General features: G+C 33.7%; 1 protein-coding gene across 3 annotated transcripts in view; it reads left to right on the top strand.

Moving 5' to 3' along the window:
- Window positions 1-17,851, top strand: part of ZRANB3 (zinc finger RANBP2-type containing 3) — a 209,619-nt gene that overhangs the window by 88,216 nt on the left and 103,552 nt on the right. The window contains exon 1 of one of the 3 annotated variants that reach the window (XM_031451317.2): window positions 16,763-16,803. The exons of the other annotated variants lie outside the window; for them this stretch is intronic. The gene's annotated coding sequence lies outside the window, so the exon portion shown is untranslated. Of the gene's footprint in view, window positions 1-16,762; window positions 16,804-17,851 lie in introns of those variants that run through there. 3 annotated transcript variants of the gene reach the window in all.

The following is a 17,851-nucleotide window of genomic DNA, read 5'->3' as shown; positions in this document are numbered from 1 at the left end:
CATCAGTTAATCCCTTTATATCTGTTTATGTTTGTTTTATGTATTTAGGTGCTCCTATACTGGGTGCATATACTAACAAGTGTGATACCCTCTTGTGTTGATCCTTCTATCATTATGCAGTGTCCTTATTTGTCTTTCTTTATGGCCTTTTTTAAAAAGTTTATTTTGTCTGATATGAGTATTGCTACCCCTCCTTTCTTGTCATTTCCATTTCTATGAAATATCTTTTTCCATCCCCTCACTTTCAATCTATATGTGCCTTTCTCCTTAAAGTGGGTCTCCCATAGGGAACATATTGTAGGTTCTTCTTTTATTGTTCAATCTGCCACCCTATGTCTTTCAATTAGAGCATTTAGTTCATGATAATTCTGTATCAAATTGAGGAAATGCTCCTGTTTTCCTAGTTTTCTAAGAGCTTTTGTCATGACTAGGTGTTGGATTTTATCAGCTGCTTTTTCTGCACCAACTGATATAATCATACGATTTATTTCTTCTTTGTTCTATTGCAGTAGTGAATCACATTTATTGACAACCAAACATTAAACCAGTCTTGCATACCTAGGATAAATTCTACTAGATCATAGTGTATAATTCTTCTTAAACATTATTGGATTTGATTTGCTAATATTTTGTTGAGGAATTTTGCATCTCTGTTCATGAGAGATACTGATCTGTAGTTTTCCTTTCTTGTAATATCTTTGTCTGTTTTGGGTAGTAGGGTAAAGCTGGCTTTATGGAATGAGTTAGGGAGTGTTCCTTTTTTTTTCCCAAAAGACAAAGCTGAATCAAATGAAAATGGCAACTCTTTTGTTGCTAAAGTCCTTAAATTTTCCATTTTTCCCCGTTGCCTGTAGAATAAAGCACTTGACAAGGTGGCTGCTACCTATGTCTTCCATTCTCTTCTTCTGCTCTTCTCAGGCATTCTTATAGTGGCACTTCCATCTCTCTACCTATTGTACAATCTACCACTTATTATCAGTGTCATATTGGACATGTTAGTTATATTGGAGCATTAGTTTCTTTGTGTAAAGTATGAAATAATAATGCTTTTTCTCATGAGATTAATTATGTAAGTAACAGGAAGACTGTATCTCAGATATGCTTTTCCCCTATTCTATTCCCGCACATCATGACTTTTTAAGCTTTGTTATCTCTATATATGTTGTTATTTTCCTTGTATTTTTTTAATTTTTATTTTTTATTGAAGTGTAGTTGATTTAGAGTGTTTCAAGTGTATGGCAGAGTGATTTAGTTATACACATATATATCTATTCTTTTTCAGATTCTTTTCCACTATAGGTTATTACAAGATACTGAATATGGTTTTCTGTGCTATACAGTAGGTCCTTGCTGTTTCTCCATTTTATATATAATAGTGTGTATCTTTTAACACCAAATTCCAAATTTATCCTTTCTTCCCTTTCCCCTTTGGTAACCATCAGTTTGTTTTCCATGTCTGTGAGTCTGTTTCTGTTTTGTAAATAAGTTCATTTGTATCTTTTGGATTCCACATATAGTGATACTGTATGATATTTGTCTTTGTCTAGTTTACTTCACTTAGTATGATAATCTCTAGGTCCATCCATGTTGCTACAAATGGCATTATTTAATTCTTTTTTATGGTTGACTAATATTCTGGGGGGGTGTGTATGCATGCCGCCTCTTCTTTTTTTCATTCATCTGTTGATAGACTTTCAGGTTGCTTCCATGTCTTGCCTATTATAAATTGTACTACTATAAAAATTGGTGTGAATGTATCCTTTTTTCTTTTTTTGTGTATTTTTTTTTTTTTTTTACTGAAGTATAGTCAGTTTACAATGTATCAGTTTCTGGTGTACAGCATAATGCTTCAGTCATACATGAACATGCATATATTTTCATATTCTTTTCACCATAAGTTACTACAAGATATTGAATATAGTTTCCTGTGCTATACAGTATGAACTTGTTGTTTATTTTATATTAGTTAGTATCTGCAAATCTCAAACTCCCAATTAATCGTTTCCTACCTGCTTTCCCCCCTTGGTAACCATAAATTTGTTTTCTGTGTCTGTGAGTCTGCTTCTGTTTTGTACATAAGTTCATTTGTCTTTTTTTTTTTTTTTTTTGATTCCACATGTAAGTGATGTACGGTATTTTTCTTTCTCTTTCTGGCTTACTTTACTTAGTATGATGATCTCCAGGCCCATCCATGTTGCTGCAAATGACATTATTTCATTCTTTTTTATGGCTGAGTAGTATTCCATTGTATAAATATATCATAATTTTTTTATCCAGTTATCTGTTGATGGACATTTAGGTTGTTTCTGTGTCTTGGCTATTGTAAATAGTGCTGCTATGAGCACTGGGTGCATGTATCTTTTCAAATTCGAGTTTTCTTTAGATGTATGCCCAGGAGTGGGATTATTGGATCATATGATAAGTCTATTACTAGTTTTTTAAGTACCCTCTATACTGTCGTCTGCATAGTGACTGCACCAATTTACATTCCCACCAACACTGTAGGAGGGTTCCCTTCTCTCCACCTCCTCTCCACCATTTATTATTTGTAGACTTTTTGATGATGACCATTCTGACTGGTGTGAGGTGATACCTCATTGTTGTTTTGATTTACACTTCTCTAATAATTAGCGATGTTAAGATCTTTTCACGTGCCTATCGGCCATCTGGATGTCTTCTTTGGAGAAATTATCTGGTTAAGTCTTCAGCCTATTTTTTGGTTGGGTTGTCAATTTTTTCTATTATTAAGCTGTATGAGCTTAAGCTGTTTGTTTATTTTGGAAATTAGTCCCTAGTCAGACACATTGTTTGTAAATATTTTCTCCCAGTCCATAGGTTGTCCTTTAGTTTTGTTTATGGTTTCCTTTGTGCTGCAAAAGCTTTAAATTTAATTAGGTCCCATTTATTTATTTTTGGTTTTCTTTCCATTAGTCTAGTAGAAGGATCCATAAAAATATTGCTGCAATTTATGTCGAAGAGTGTCCTGCTTTTGTTTCCCTCTATATTTTTTATAGTATCCAATCTTACATTTAGGTATTTAATCCATTTTTTACTTCACTTGTGTATATGGTTTTAGAGAATGTTCTAGTTTTATTCTTTCACATGTAGCGTCCAGTTTTCCCAGCACCACTTAATGAAGAGACTGTATTTTCTCCATTGTATATTCTTGCCTTGTTTGTTGCAGCTTAATTGACCATAAGTGTGTGGTTCTATTTCTGGGTTTTCTATGCTGTTGCATTATTCTATATGTCTGTTTTTGTGCCAGTACCATACTGTTTTGATTCTTATATCTTTGTACTATAGTCTGAAGTCAAAGAGTGTGATTCTCTCAGCTCACTTCTTTCTCAAGAGTGTTTTGACTCTGGAGTCTTTTGTGTTTCAAAACAAATTAAAGAAAATTTTTTTTCCAGTTCTGTGAAAAATGCTGGTGGTAATGTGAGAAGGATTGCATCGAATCTGTAGATTGCCTTTGGTAGTAGGGCCATTTTAATAATATCAGTTCTTCCAATCCAAAAACATGATATATCTTTCCATTTGCTTGTGTCATTTTCAGTTTCTTTCCTCAGTGTCTTATGTTTTTTAGTGTACAGCTGTAAGTGTGTAGAAATGCAACAGATTTTTTGTGTATGAATTTTGTATCCCTCAACTTCACCAGATTCACTGATGAGCTCTCGTATTTTTCTGGTGGCGCCGTTAGGATTTTCTGTGTATAGACTTACATCATCTGCAAACAGTGACAGTTTTACTCTTCCTTTCTAATTTGGATTCCTTTTATTTCCTTTTCTTCTCTGATTGCTTCTAACACTATGTTGAATAAAAGTGACGAGAGTGGGCATTCTTGTCTTGCTCCTGATGTTAGAGGGAATGCTCTCTTTCAGCTTTTCACGGTTGAGTATGATGTTAGCTGTGTGTTTGTCATCTTTTCTACAGCCAGCAACACTTCAGATCAGGTCTACAATTCACTAACACCCACCTCCACATATTCTATGCATGGAGGTAATGGAAAAAAGATTCCTTTAAGTGGGTTTTGGGGCTTGGAGGTGTTTTTAAAAACTTTATTAAAATGTCTAGTATAGAGTCTTCTTGCTTTCCTTCAGGTCATCCTTCAGTTTGAAATTGTCTTGAACACTAGCAATGTACAAATGCAACTGATTGGATTTTCAGTTTTAAAGACATTTACTCTGGTTTCTTTGGAATCTGATGTAATTTTGTTCAGGGCTCAGTTATTACAATGTTCTCTCAGTAATCTTGGACAAGTATCAAAATGAAACACCAAGGTGACAGCAACAGTGAGTCAAGATAGAGTCAGACACAAAGCATCTTCTTGAAATATAATGTTCACAATTTACATAAGCATTGAAAGGCACAAAGCACTAATGCCATTATCTGTATCACCCTTAAGCACTGCTATTATGCCTTAATATTTCCAAGTACATTGTAAGAAGGATGTTGCAAATATTCCTGCCTCACCAGTTTTTATTAAATTGAATGTTCTTAGTGGGATAGAAATTATTTCAAATCAGGAGTGTTTACAATTAATTTTCACCCTATAATTTACCTTTTTCTTTCTTTTCTTTTTTTTACTTTCTTTCTTTTTTTTTTTTTTAGTAATAGGCTTAAGTTTCTACAGAACTTAACAGCCCAAAGGGGCCACATCTGCATGGGGAATCAAACAACAATTCTGAACATACATAAATGGTCCAGACTTTTCATAGCAGCTAGAGATTGTTCTCAATCCAGTTCTTATTTCTTTGCATTAGAACATTTTAAAAATCATTTTCCCCTTTAGCCATTGATTAACCTACCTTTTACCCCTATATTCAACAATGTTATTGAGGGGCTTCTATTTGAAAAGTTATTACTAATATAGGTTAAGAAACATGCCCACTATCTGAGAAGCTTTCAGGAAGGAAATGAAGGGTGTCAAGTGTAGAATACTGGAAATGTTGGAAATGAAATTTACAGTATTAATATCACTTCTGTGGTACCTTTGTGGAAGGAACCATTAATTTCAGCCTCATTAAGTCAGATGGCTTGGTGGAACAGGTAGATTTGAGGTGAGTCTTATAGAAGAGGTAAGTAGAAAACCAATGCTGAAAAAGGGAAAAGGAAAATGGAGGAGTTTTTTGACTGGATAATCTTCCATGCTTTGCAAGCTGCATTTCACAGAACTGAGGGTGGGACTTGAGGGTATGAGGCTGTGAAGTTCCTACTTTACTACAACTACAGCTCCCTCACTTTTTCTGCTTTATAAATGTTGAGTTTCTGTATAATGTTTTATTTGAAAATGGCTTACATTGCTTTTTAAAAGATTAAGAACTGCTTTTCTAGATTCTTTGTGGTCTCTTTGTGTATTACAGTAATGCAAAATGTGTATCTTTCTCAACTTTAATCTAATTATCTTTATCTAATTTTACTCATAAGTGATCCAAAAGTTTTCAATAGAATGATTCAATCTTTGGCATTTTCTGCAAGTTTTAATTTCATTCTCATTTTCTCAAGCTATAAAGTTAATTCAGAGAGTTAAACTAGAATACATTTCTTTTTTAAAAAAATAATTTATATCATTATTTATTTATTTGTTTGTTTTAGCTTTTAGATTTTTATTTCCTCTGTATAACATTTAATTTTTAAAGGATGTACACACTAGTGGCCTGTGAATATACAGTATTTTTTAGGGTATATTTAAAATGGTAATTTGTATCACTTGATTGAAAATTTAGGCTGAGAAATCAGGAGATGTCAGAACTTATGAGTATAAAGCAAAATTCTGATCCTTCAATTAATTTGCAATGTTACAAAAGCATCCTGTAACCACAGTTTGGGGAGCAATTTGCATGGCATTGTCTCTTTAAACTAGAATATATTTCAATGGTGATTATATTTTCCTGTTTTTCTGAAATTTTATCTATTTAAGCATATGGTAAATGACATATTTCCAGAGAGTAAAAGTTTTTAGGACATTCAAGCATCCAATTTTTTTTACCAAAGCAGTTTTGAAAGAAAGATTTTTTTCCAGATGTTTTCTATATATTCCTGCTTCTTTAAACATTGTACACTACTCATAGTTTAACCTTTTCTTTACTCAAGGTTATCACCTACTGAGACAAGTTTGGTCCCTTACTCAAATCTCTTAGACTATTTTAAGTGTCTACTTCTTATTCTTCATTTTTGCTACTCCAAGGCCTTTCTCTTCCCTGTCCTGAGTGTTTACGTATAATGAAATGGTTCTTTATGTATTTTTATTAATATTAGTACTGAGGCTATTAATGATAAATAATACTGCCAAAGATAAATGAAGTAATACTCTTTGCTATTCTGTCACTTTTCAGTACACGTTTATTTAAAATCCATATTTTAGGGTATTCATAATATATCAGTTCATCAATTCAGTTGGGTTTCTTACTTTTTAAATTCTTCCTTTAGTCTCTAACACTTACTACTTTTTTATTCCAACATTTTCATAATATTTTTAATTTTCTTTTTCTTATTATTTTATGACATAGTGTTCACTGTGAATTTAATAAACTATTTTCTTTACTTTTAATGTCACTGATATTTCAGTAAAGTGAAATCAAGCCCAGATTAGATCTTAATTTATGTGGAGAAGTTGCATATGTTAACTTTCATTATTTATTGTTTATTGTTATAGTCAGTAATACTTTGTAGGTAACATTTATTTTGTTTCTAAACCCAATTTGAATTTATTTCTCAGGAATTTTCTTAGATAACATTTTCATTAAAATTACTGAAGTTCAGATACATTACATTTTCTCTTTGTCAACTAGTTCCACAAAGCCAGAGTCAATTTTTTATTTTGACGTTAATAATATTTAATAAATGAGGACTGTGACTAGCATATGATGCCATTATCATAATTTTAATGTATCTCATTTCTTTTTATGGATTAAAATTGAATTTCTTAAGTAATAATTGACAAGCTGTGCACTTTTGAGCATATTCTGTATATAGATTCATTTAAGAAATTTGGAGCTGTTATTAGTTCCAGTAGAAGACAAAGGAAGAGACAGAACAGAGAAGTTATATTGAGTTTATTGGGAAAACAAGGTGCATCCCTATCCAATAAAAATGTCAGAAACCAAATATATTTCACCTTGCTAGAACACATCCCTGGGGTTTGTGTGACATTGCATTGTAAGAGAAATTATCTGTAACTCTCCCTAATACAGAGACAGACAGCCTATTGAAATTCCACTCCAGGGAAGACGACTATATAATTTGGACCCAGGAAAATTTACCTTGACTTGAGGTCGTTGATTTTTACCCCCATAAATCATCTCTGTATTCTCTAAATATATAAAAATTATTTTTTAAGTATTTAGTACTTTTAAGAACATGGATGGTTTTCTCTTTCTTACTCCTTGATAGTTCTGGTTTTTTCTTTATTGCCTAAGCCAATTTAAACAGCAATTTTTCTCTTTGGTAGCACTCTGTGTCTTTTTCTTAGAATGACAAATTGATTTTGCAGCCTTATTTGATTCATACTCTTGTTTCTTTTTCAGCAAATAATGCCTAATCTCAGGCTTTGGTGATTATCCTTTACTTTTTAACCTTTCAAAGCTATCTACCCAACTCATTAGGGCTCCATCTTCAGTCAATAGTGGCATTTGGCAACTGGTAGAAGATGTGGCTAGCATTTTGTTTTCATCTTACTTGTTTCCTTTTCATTTTATGTAACCATTTATTATTCTTAACTTTTCTTTTAAATAACCTTTTCTTATGAAGTCTTCCTTTTAAATTCCTTTGTTTTATATATATATATAAAATATATATGTATATATGTGACCCATCTTTAAAAGGATCTCAGTTCTGAATTTGAATAGTGAATCTCTGACATTGCTTAATTAACATTTTCAAAAATTACTGGATTAATATTTCAAGTTCTTTCTAATGGTTCTAAAGTGATTGCTATGTGTCAACACAAGAATTGACAGATTAGTACAAGTACTTTGTTCAATGGAAAGCATTCTAATAACCTTGCAAAATTTTTGTCTCTGAAGTTTTTGATTTGCATTTCATTCCTTATTTTGAAAGCAGAAGTAATTTTCTTCTTGTCAGGAATAAGTGGTGACCTTATTTACTTCACTTCTACCACAATTTTTATGTGCTATTATATAACTGAAGAAAATATTATTTTAATGTGCTGTCTGAATTTCTACATGAGGTTCTTTATTCTTTATTGTGATGTTGTCTTCAAATTAATTATAGTGTTGCCACATAAAAAATGATATAAAACACCACGCTGTAATTATTTACACTACTCAAGCATAGCATTTATTCATCTTACTTTTATAAAATCTCCAGCTGAGTTGATCTGTGATCATTATTGGCAATAATCAGTTTGCCAAGTGCAAATGTTCACTATCTGCTCTTTGCTTCTTAGTCCCTGCTTTTATATACTTTTGAAAGACTCCATTGTTTACATTTGTGATCAGCATATTCACAGTGTTATTGTACAACATGGATAATTTTATACCTTTCATATATTTTTCTTTAATGCCCTCTTTTTATTTTCTCTGTGCTCATTAGAGCTAGAAGTTATTTAGTGATACAAGTTGTTTATCCTTCCAATTGCTGAATAGTTAAGTTTTTATTATAATGGCTTAATAGCACTTTAATTGATTACCTGAAATAACAGATAATTTCCTAAAGCAATGTGCAAATTAGATTCCTTTTCAGAGCCTTTATTAAACTTGTGAATTCAATCTTTTTCTATTAAAATGTTAGTTTATCTAAATAGATTGTGAAGTTAGAAGCCAAATTCTGTTTTTGTTAAAGCATTCTATGTGCTATACAGCAAAATAGACAGCATGGTGTTTAACTGCCCTGGAATTGAAGCTGAAGATCCTTTAAGGAAGAACAGTCCCCAGAAATTAATAACAAGTTCAAGAGTAAAATCCTGAAAGTGTTAATTTTGGTTTCATCTTGTTTTTTCTCCAGAGAAGAAAATGACCCAAAACTAGGCAAAAGTACTCTGGGATATTTTCCCCCAACTTTTCACCTGCAGAGTAGTTATTCTTGAAATGCAGCCTGAGAGTCAGTCACGTGAGGATCACGTTAGGGGTTCTTACTTTAAAAGTCTAGTTCGTTCAAGTCAGAATTGGGGGAGTTGGTGCCCCGAAGTCTGAATTTTTAACTAGAACCCAAATGATTCTTAAGTATAATAGATTTAAAGAACCTGGAACATTACCAAATGATTAGATGAGTTTTTCTTTCTTTCCTTTCCTTTTCTTTCTTTTTTTCCCCTCAGCATCTATATCTCTGTTCTTTGTGATGTTGGGCTCTCATTTTCAGGACATCTCCAAGGCACTAACCCTATAATACATATGGAGAAAATGAAAAGTATCTTACTACAGTTTGTTCACTTGATTTGAATTTTACAAAACACATTTGTAAAACATACGGAAAACTTGCTTCTGAACCATTGAGCATTACTAGTCTTTATTATCCTGCCATGATCTTCTATTAATTGAGATTTTACCTCAGGAGTGAGGACTGTTTGAATGATAATACATTTACATCTGAGCACTTCACATTGTAGTTACGACGTTTTTACTATGGTATGATCTTTTAAGATTAAATATGAATGCAGAGGGGGTAATAATTTTCCTTCTACCTTTCTCAGTTCTTGGTTGAGACTCCCTGTAATAAAAGACAGATAAACAAGAGAAAAACAAGCAGAAGTTTATTAACATGTATTCAGGGGAGATACCCAGGAAAAATGAGTAAAATTCCTTAAATGGCCCCAGGTACCACCTTAAATACCGTCTTCAGCTAAACACAAAAGAAAGGTGGGGACTGGGGAATGAGTTATGGGAAGTTACCAGGAAAAGCATGGTAAACAAGGGTACAATATTTTTGTGCATATTTAAGTCACTGCCTGCTCTTTTGGTAAGAGTTTCTTTTAAGTGTCATTTCCCTATTCTGGGTACAGAGAAGGAGATACTCTTAAAATAGGTATTTCTTTTATAAATGTAAATTTTCCTTTCAAAAGGATAACTTCTACTTCATCTTCAGAGCTTCTCCTATATCTTCCCTTTCTCAAAAGTACAAGTCAAAGTAATCCTTGTTCCAAAGAGGCATATGTTGGGGTGGCGTATTCTTCTACCCTTCAGTGAATGTCATTAAAGGTTTTGAGTATGGTATCAACAGATCACTGCCCACATCACGGTATAATGTAAAATTCTTCTAACATATTATAGTCTATGTTCATTGTTCTTTTTTTTCTGTTCTGAAGTTCAAAACATTGTAGTTGTTCTTTCTTTTACTGAGTGAAATTGTTTTTCCCCAGGAAACACATAAGTTATTCCTTATACGTCTTCCCACTTATTCCCTTGAAATGAAAAGTATAGTACCTGGTCTCCATGTTGTTACAGACTAAAAATCCAAGTGTATTAAGGAAAGGTGACTTACTCTGAGTGTTGACCTAATCACCAGCAGGAATAGGATGAAATATCATGCAACCCTTGGCTTCATTTCTTGCTTCCTCATTTTTCCTGTGTGGGTTTGACCTTTTTGAAAAGGTCTTCTTTTATTCTGTGCTTAAATATGTGTGTTTAATTCCTGTCTCTCCCTCTCCTCATCCCTTTCATCTTGCCCCCTTTCCCTCCCCTCCCCCCTTTAAATGTCAGAGGACTTCTGTAGACTGTGATTTTATAATAAGGTCACAGTTGATGTCAAATTTTGGCATAAACACTTACCAATTTAATACACAGAAATTTGCTACTTCTCGAATAGCTTCTTGGATATTTTTAAAAGAACTTTTCTCTCTGTCCTTTGCTGCCCCCCTCCAAGTAATATTTGTTCAGAGGGGATATGTACACAGCACGGAAGTCTTAATAATAAGCTCAAAGTCAGTATTTTCCTTCCAGCCCTACCCCTGCAGTCCCTCCCTCCAGTGGTGACAGTATCAGTAGTTCCTTCCTTCTGTCCTCCTCCTTTCCTTTCCTTTCTTCCTTCCCCTCTCTCTCTTCTTTTCTCTCTTTCTCCCTCTTAATACTAACTGGATCCTATTTGCCATACTTTCATTTTAATATATTGTTTTGCAGCCTATGGCTTACAGTGTTTCCAAACCAAAATACAGTCTACTGCATTTTAAACAATGATTACATAACATCTCATTGTACCATAATTTCTCTGTTTCTTTAATGATCCAGCATACTATGCAAGTATATCCCTGAGTAAACTCAAAGTTTTAGGCTTGCTGGATGGTCAAATCAGTATTTATATCCACAACAGTGTACAAGTGCCTATTTCTCCAAACCTTCTCCAACACTATTGTCATATCTTTAGTTTCTGTTAATTTCATTCTTTAGGTGAAAAAAGGGTTCTCAAAATTTTGATTTGTTCATTTGTCAGTATGAGTAACATTGGGTATCTTTTGATGTTTGTTGAACATACTTAACATATGTGAGTGTGTTGTTCAGTTCTTTTCTCCATTTTTCTATTGTATTGTTAGTCCTTTTATTTTTCATTTTGGTAGAAACTTTTCATAAATTGAAGAACTTGTCTTTTGTCCTATGTATGACAAGTTTTTTTCTTGGTCTCCGTTTAGGTCTATTTGTATTTTCCTTGATGCTTTCTGAATTTGATATAATGAATTAAAATGTATGTTCTGAGTTCTAATTTTTATTTTTACACATCTTTTTTCTATCACATTTATGTGTCCCTTTTTAATATAAAAATACTTAACCTATCTGGAAATTGTGTTATAGTAAGGGGCAAGGCAAAGACCTAATTTATTATTTTCCCAAGTGGTTAGAGGAAGAAAAAGTTTTTCTTGACCCTTTTAGGGTCCCTGGATGGGTCTGAAAATTAAACTGACAAAGACAGATTGACAGGAGAAAAGCACTCAGTTTCACGTATGTTTTCACGTACATGAGAGCCATCACAAGAGAATGAGACTCAAAGTTCCCAGAGCAGAAAGTTTTTATATCTTTTAGACAAAGAAACAATAAATTTGTGAAGAACTGGCAAGACAAAGGGGTTTGGGCTAGGTGTAGTAAATGGTGAAGAAGTAACTCAGGAGATAAAGGTTAGTTTAACAAAGTTTGTTTGTAGATTCCTCTGGCACCTCCCTGGACTAATAAGAGTCTGTCTCCAGGAAAAGGAGAATCTATTTCTTACCTTCAGGTGGAAAGCAAGGAGCTTTTTCTATGTATACTGCTTCTTAAGTGCATTCAGCTCAAAACAGTTTTTATATCAAAGCGGCATTTTAGGGGGCAACATATTCTGGTTTCCTTTATTAGCCAGTTTTCCTAATGGCATTAACTGAATAAACCCTTTTTTCCATTGGCTTAAAATGCCACCTTTATGATACACTCTTTCCATATGTATTTGGCCGGATCCTACATCTGTTTCATTCATTATTCCTTCCAAAGTACCCAACTTTTTTCATCATAATTTGGAATTAGCCACTTACCTAAATTCTTCAGATGATACTTGGGTATTACTACCAGTAGTTGTAATCATTTTTCTGTTGATTCTTTTGGTTTCTAAGTATTGGATCACATTATCTGCAACTAATAAATTTTTTGCCTGTCTATTCTAATATTTATAGCTGTCATTCATTTCTTCTGTTTCTGATATTAATGGAAATGTTTTTCCTCCAATAAACACAATACAGCCTTTTTGGTTGAGATACGTACTTTTTCTAATGTAAAGAGATTTTCCTTTTAGTAATAGTTAATAAAGAATTTTATCAAGAATTAAAGCTGAGTATTTCTAATTGACTTTTCAGCATCTATGGATTATCATCTTTAATCTATCAATGTTGTGAATTGTAGTGACAGACTTTTATATTGAACTGTCTTTTTATTCCTGGACTTGAACTCTTCTTGGTCTTGTTCTTCTAGTAACAGTCTCCTGAAGTCTGTATTCTCAGAGTCTGTTTAAAATGTGTCAATACTCATGTGTGAAACTGATCTTCAGTTATCTTTTGTGCTGCCTTTCATGCTTTAGTATTCATGTTATGCTGACTCTTTTAAAATAAACAAAGAGAATTTTAGAAGTTTTTTCTTCTTTTAGTTCTACTGTCTGGAATAATTTAGTATCATTTCTTCTTGGCCAGCCCTCTTAAAATATAGGACAGCCCTCTTGTCCTTCCTCCCTGCACAGTTGTCAATAGGTTATAGATTTGTAACATCCCCCCACCCCCAGCTCTTTATTTGGAAGTTTTGTCACCTTTACAGAGAAGTTGCAGGAATATGAATAGTACAAAGAACATCCCCATACCCTTTACGCACATTTGTCTGTCGATAATACCTTAGCCCATTTGTAAAGTTTGACTTTTAATAAAACTTTCCTAGAGACTTGGGAAGAATAAAACTACAGTGTTAGAGAAGTGTAACAGTTAACTGCTGATACTGGGAATGGTATTCCTAAAGTACATTTGCTCAGACCTAGCCTCTCTGTCCATTGCAGGGCCTCCTCAATGCTTTGCTTTTCTGCTATCCTCCTCGTGGGCACCAGTAAGCCTGGCTTGGGAGTACAGGCCTACTTGAGTCCAACTCAAGTGGTTTATCCTCAACTCGGTGTCTTGTCTTTAGAGAGAGAAGTTTTTCGCCCTATCCTGCTGCCCTGTAGGGCCCACCTCCTTTACAGCCTCTCATGATCCTAGTGTTCTGCCTTCAAGGGAAAGCTTGCCCCCACCCATGAGGAAGAGCCATCATGGAAGGCTAATAGTACGTTTCTCAAAGCATGGCCTCTTCCTTCTTGAGTAAAAAGATCAGGCCTGTATGTGATATTCCTATAGTCTGTTCTCTGCTCCTACTGTGAGAGAACAGACCCCTGTGAGACAAGAACAGATGAATGAAAACACACACCACTCATGCTTGTCTAAGAATAAGTAATTTTCAGATATGCCATCTAAACCTCTCTATAGGAAAGAAAGTTATAGCTTAATCTACAAGAACATGGAAATAACTCTGCTAAAACATACATATATTTTATATACACACACACATACTCATATATGTATATACACACACACACATATATATGTATATATATACACATACACACACACACACATACATAATGAATGCTAGAACATAGGATTTCAGTCTGACATTTTCCTCTGTGGATTTCTTTACTTCATTCAGTTCCTCATTAAGATGTTAAATATACATACCTAAAAGGGTCCTCCAAAGTAGTCTCTTCTAAAACAAATAGACCACCTATTCTAAAGACAAATCCATATCTCTGCCCTAAAAGGTACAAACTGCTTATAAATTTAAAATTGAGAAAATTTTCTAGTTTCAGAAAATTCTCAATCAGTAGGCATCTTCTGTATACAGTTGGTAAGTAAGAGCAATCACAATATTAAAAATTGAAACTGGTATTCTAGGGTCAGGATCATTGTTATTTAATTGCTCTTAATTTTATTACATAAGACGTTCAGAGAGCTTAAAATTGTTCTCAAGTAAAAGAGTAATTCAGTATTTTGAAAATATTAATAAAAGTATACTGTTGAAGTTAATGTGTTCTTTTAAGTTCTTCCTGTGTAGTTACCTAGACAGTTGTACTATTATTAAGTAAAGGCTGTTATTCTTAATAGGTGATTTAGCCTTAATTGTTATGAAACACTGGACAGTTTGACTTTATCAAATTCTTCGGTAGAGCCAACAGCTTTGAACCGCCTATTGAGTGGCGTTATTTCTTTATACCTAAATCACTTGAAGTGTGTTATTGAATGTTATAATTGAATATTAGGCTATTCAGAATTCTTTGCAAAATACTGAAATCCAAGTATGTATTTAAAGTTTATTTCAAGGGTATAAATAGTTTCAGACAATTGTTTCCCTACTTATATTTATAAATTTTATCTAGAACTCAGCTATCCTATGCTATGTATCACTTCTTTCCTTAATGGGAACATGAGATTACACTAATATACTTCTATTTTCTAATTTGGAATCATGTTTTATTTGTTTGTCCCATCAAACTTTATCTACTGATGGTGCCCCAAAAAAGAAATAATCAAAAGCAAATGCCTAAGAATGTTAGCAACTGACTGCTTTACTTTGTGTTGATAAATATCTTTCTAATTACCAGAAATCATTAGTCATTTAACTACATGATCTTTTAATAGAGAGATGATGAATAGAAGATTTGGGGTTGTTAACCATGAAAGAAAACTGGTTAAAAACTATACAACAGAAATTAATACAAAATTGTAAATCTGCTATACTTTAATAAAAAAATTAAAAATAACATGATTTTATTCAAGACAATCAAGGAAAAGGTGGACAAAAGAGATGAAAAATTTCAACAGATTAAAAATAATCTAAACTAAAAATCTAAAAATATTTAAAGACAGATTCTGGTGAATATTTTAGAACTGAAAAATAATATATCTGGAATTAAGGACTCACTCGTTGGGTTTAATATAATATCAAATTGGGTACAAGAAGACAGGATTATAGAACTAGAAGATGAAAATATCCCAACTTCTGATCAGATCAGCTTCCCAACACACCAAGGTTAGTTGTTATTCTTATCTGTACTTAGGCTAGTTCCCTCTCTCTTCCCCTGTATCCTCCATCCACAGCTTCTCTTTTCCCAGCTGTCTTCTTTTCTACCTATTGTTTCAAGTCCCATTTCCACATATCCCTGTTGAAGACCTACATCCTTGATCTCAGCAGCAGACAAAATTAGGAAAATTTGAAAACTGGTTCATCAATAGGTGCTTAGCAGGCCAACACAGAACACTGCTAGTCATGCTACCTAAAGTGCACAGAAGTCCACTTTGTGTGATTGTCTCCAAGTAAATTTAGCAACAAACAGAAGGGGAGTACCCAGTGATACAATCTGAGTCCCAGAGAAAGAATCTTATTTCCTAGGAAATTAAGAGTAGCAAAACAGACCCCTATTTCTAGAGAAATTGAAATTAAGAAAATGAGTTATGAAACCATGGAAAGAAGCAAAACCAGGGACTGACAGCTGTGGCACAGAGTTCGTGGCATGGCCTGTACACCCAGAGTAAGGCCATGGCTCAGCTCCTGGAACTGTGCTCGTGGTCAGAGTTGTTGCAGGAAAGCAGCAACACTAATGACCCCACGCCAGGTAAAGATCTCAAATTCTTAAATTTCTGCTACCTTGGAACTAAATTGTTCCCAGAATCTAGTGTAAGTGGTTTCAGCTCTGAAGCCCTCTGAGGGCTTTGAGGACAAGGAAACATATCAATCATTATACCACGTATCAGTGTATAATTGCTCTTTGGTTCGGATTTACAAAATTAAGTTAAATAAAACTTTGTTGTTTTCTCTTGGGGCTATATATACCACCATCAGGTAAATCTTAAATTTGGCTTTGTAGGCCTAAAGTTTGGGTTGTATTCTATTCCTTGGAAGGAGACATAGAATATTAAGGTGTTAAGTTATTTAATTTTATACTAAAATATGTAGAATATGTGTGCATTTGGGTATGTGGGTGCATATGTGCGTCCATTCCTAAGTTGCCTTAACCTGTTACCAAGCCCTTATCTAACTTAACCTCAATTTTATTCTTAAAATAGGTAGAAAACAAATTTTTATCTTCAACTGGATCTTGTTTCAATATTAAAAGCTTTTAGACTGTTTTGACTCAATACTTGAATGTTATGCCTCAGAACTTTGAAATGGTAACTAATAATATAACTGCTCTTGGACTGAAAGCTTTTCAGTTAACCTTCCTCCCTTTTGTTAAAAACTGCAGGTGCCTTTTCTGTGCCTGGGTCTTGCCTGCCCAGAGAACTCGAAGTCCTTGATCTTTATTTAGTCGTTCATTCACTCATATGTTCAGGTAATATCTGAGCACTTACTCTACACCAGGTCAGAAACAAAATCACTTCCTACATTCCGTTTACCGCATTCCCTTTGGCAGTCTTTATTCCAATCAGAAGAATGTTTTCTGAGCAATTCACACAAATTTTCTCTTTCGACTTGGGGTTTGATTGATGTATCAATCAAATAATGTGAGTTTGCTTGAACTATACTGTGATTACTTTTGGTGGTGTTAACAGCAGAAGTTAAAAGAAAAATACATACACGAAACAAGGTTTTCTTTCTTTTTTCCAGTTTTATTGAGATATAATAGACAAACCATACTGTAAGTTTAAGGTGTGCAGCATAATGATTTGACTTACATACATCATTAAATCATTAATACAGTAAGTTTAGTGAAGAAAAAAAAAAGATTTTCCTTATGGTGACTTGATGGATGTCCAAGACTTTATTTTCCTCTTTTCTTCTTTAATTTCACTCAACATTTAAAACTTATTTTACATTCATTGTTTTAGGCTTCTATGTCTTTTTTTTTCTTTGAATACTCTTGTAAGCAATGTCTGTATCTTTTAGTCTCTCTTTCTCGTGGTTTGTAATAGTAACTACTTTTTTTAAGTCGGGATTTTTGAGGTATAATTAGTTCACTCCTCTAGGTAAATTCACCTTCTTAGTGTACAATTCTGTGAGTTCTGCACAATGAGGTCGTACAGTGGCACCACAACATGTAGAACTGGTCCCTCGTGCTACTGCCCTCCTCCCACCCGGCAGCCCCCGATGTGCTTTCTGGCCATGTTGTTTTGCCTTTTCCCGAATGACATAAAAATGGAATCATATTGTATCCAGTTTTGGGGACTGACGTCTTTCACGTAGCAAAATACATCTGAGATTCATTCATGTTGTTGTTTGTTTGTTCCTTTTATTGCTAAATGGTATATAACACTGTGTGGTTACCAGTTTATATCCATGCACCACTTGAAGCACATTTGGGCTGTCTCCAGCTTCTGACTCTTAGGAACAAAACCACTATAAATATGCATTTGGTAACTAATTTTTAAATGGGTACAGCT

Source organism: Camelus dromedarius, chromosome 4 (genome assembly GCF_036321535.1).
Source record: "Camelus dromedarius isolate mCamDro1 chromosome 4, mCamDro1.pat, whole genome shotgun sequence".
In the NCBI taxonomy this organism is placed as follows: Eukaryota; Metazoa; Chordata; class Mammalia; order Artiodactyla; family Camelidae; genus Camelus; species Camelus dromedarius.
Note: the sequence above shows the minus strand (reverse complement) of the source record. Positions and strands in the feature narration are given on the sequence as shown.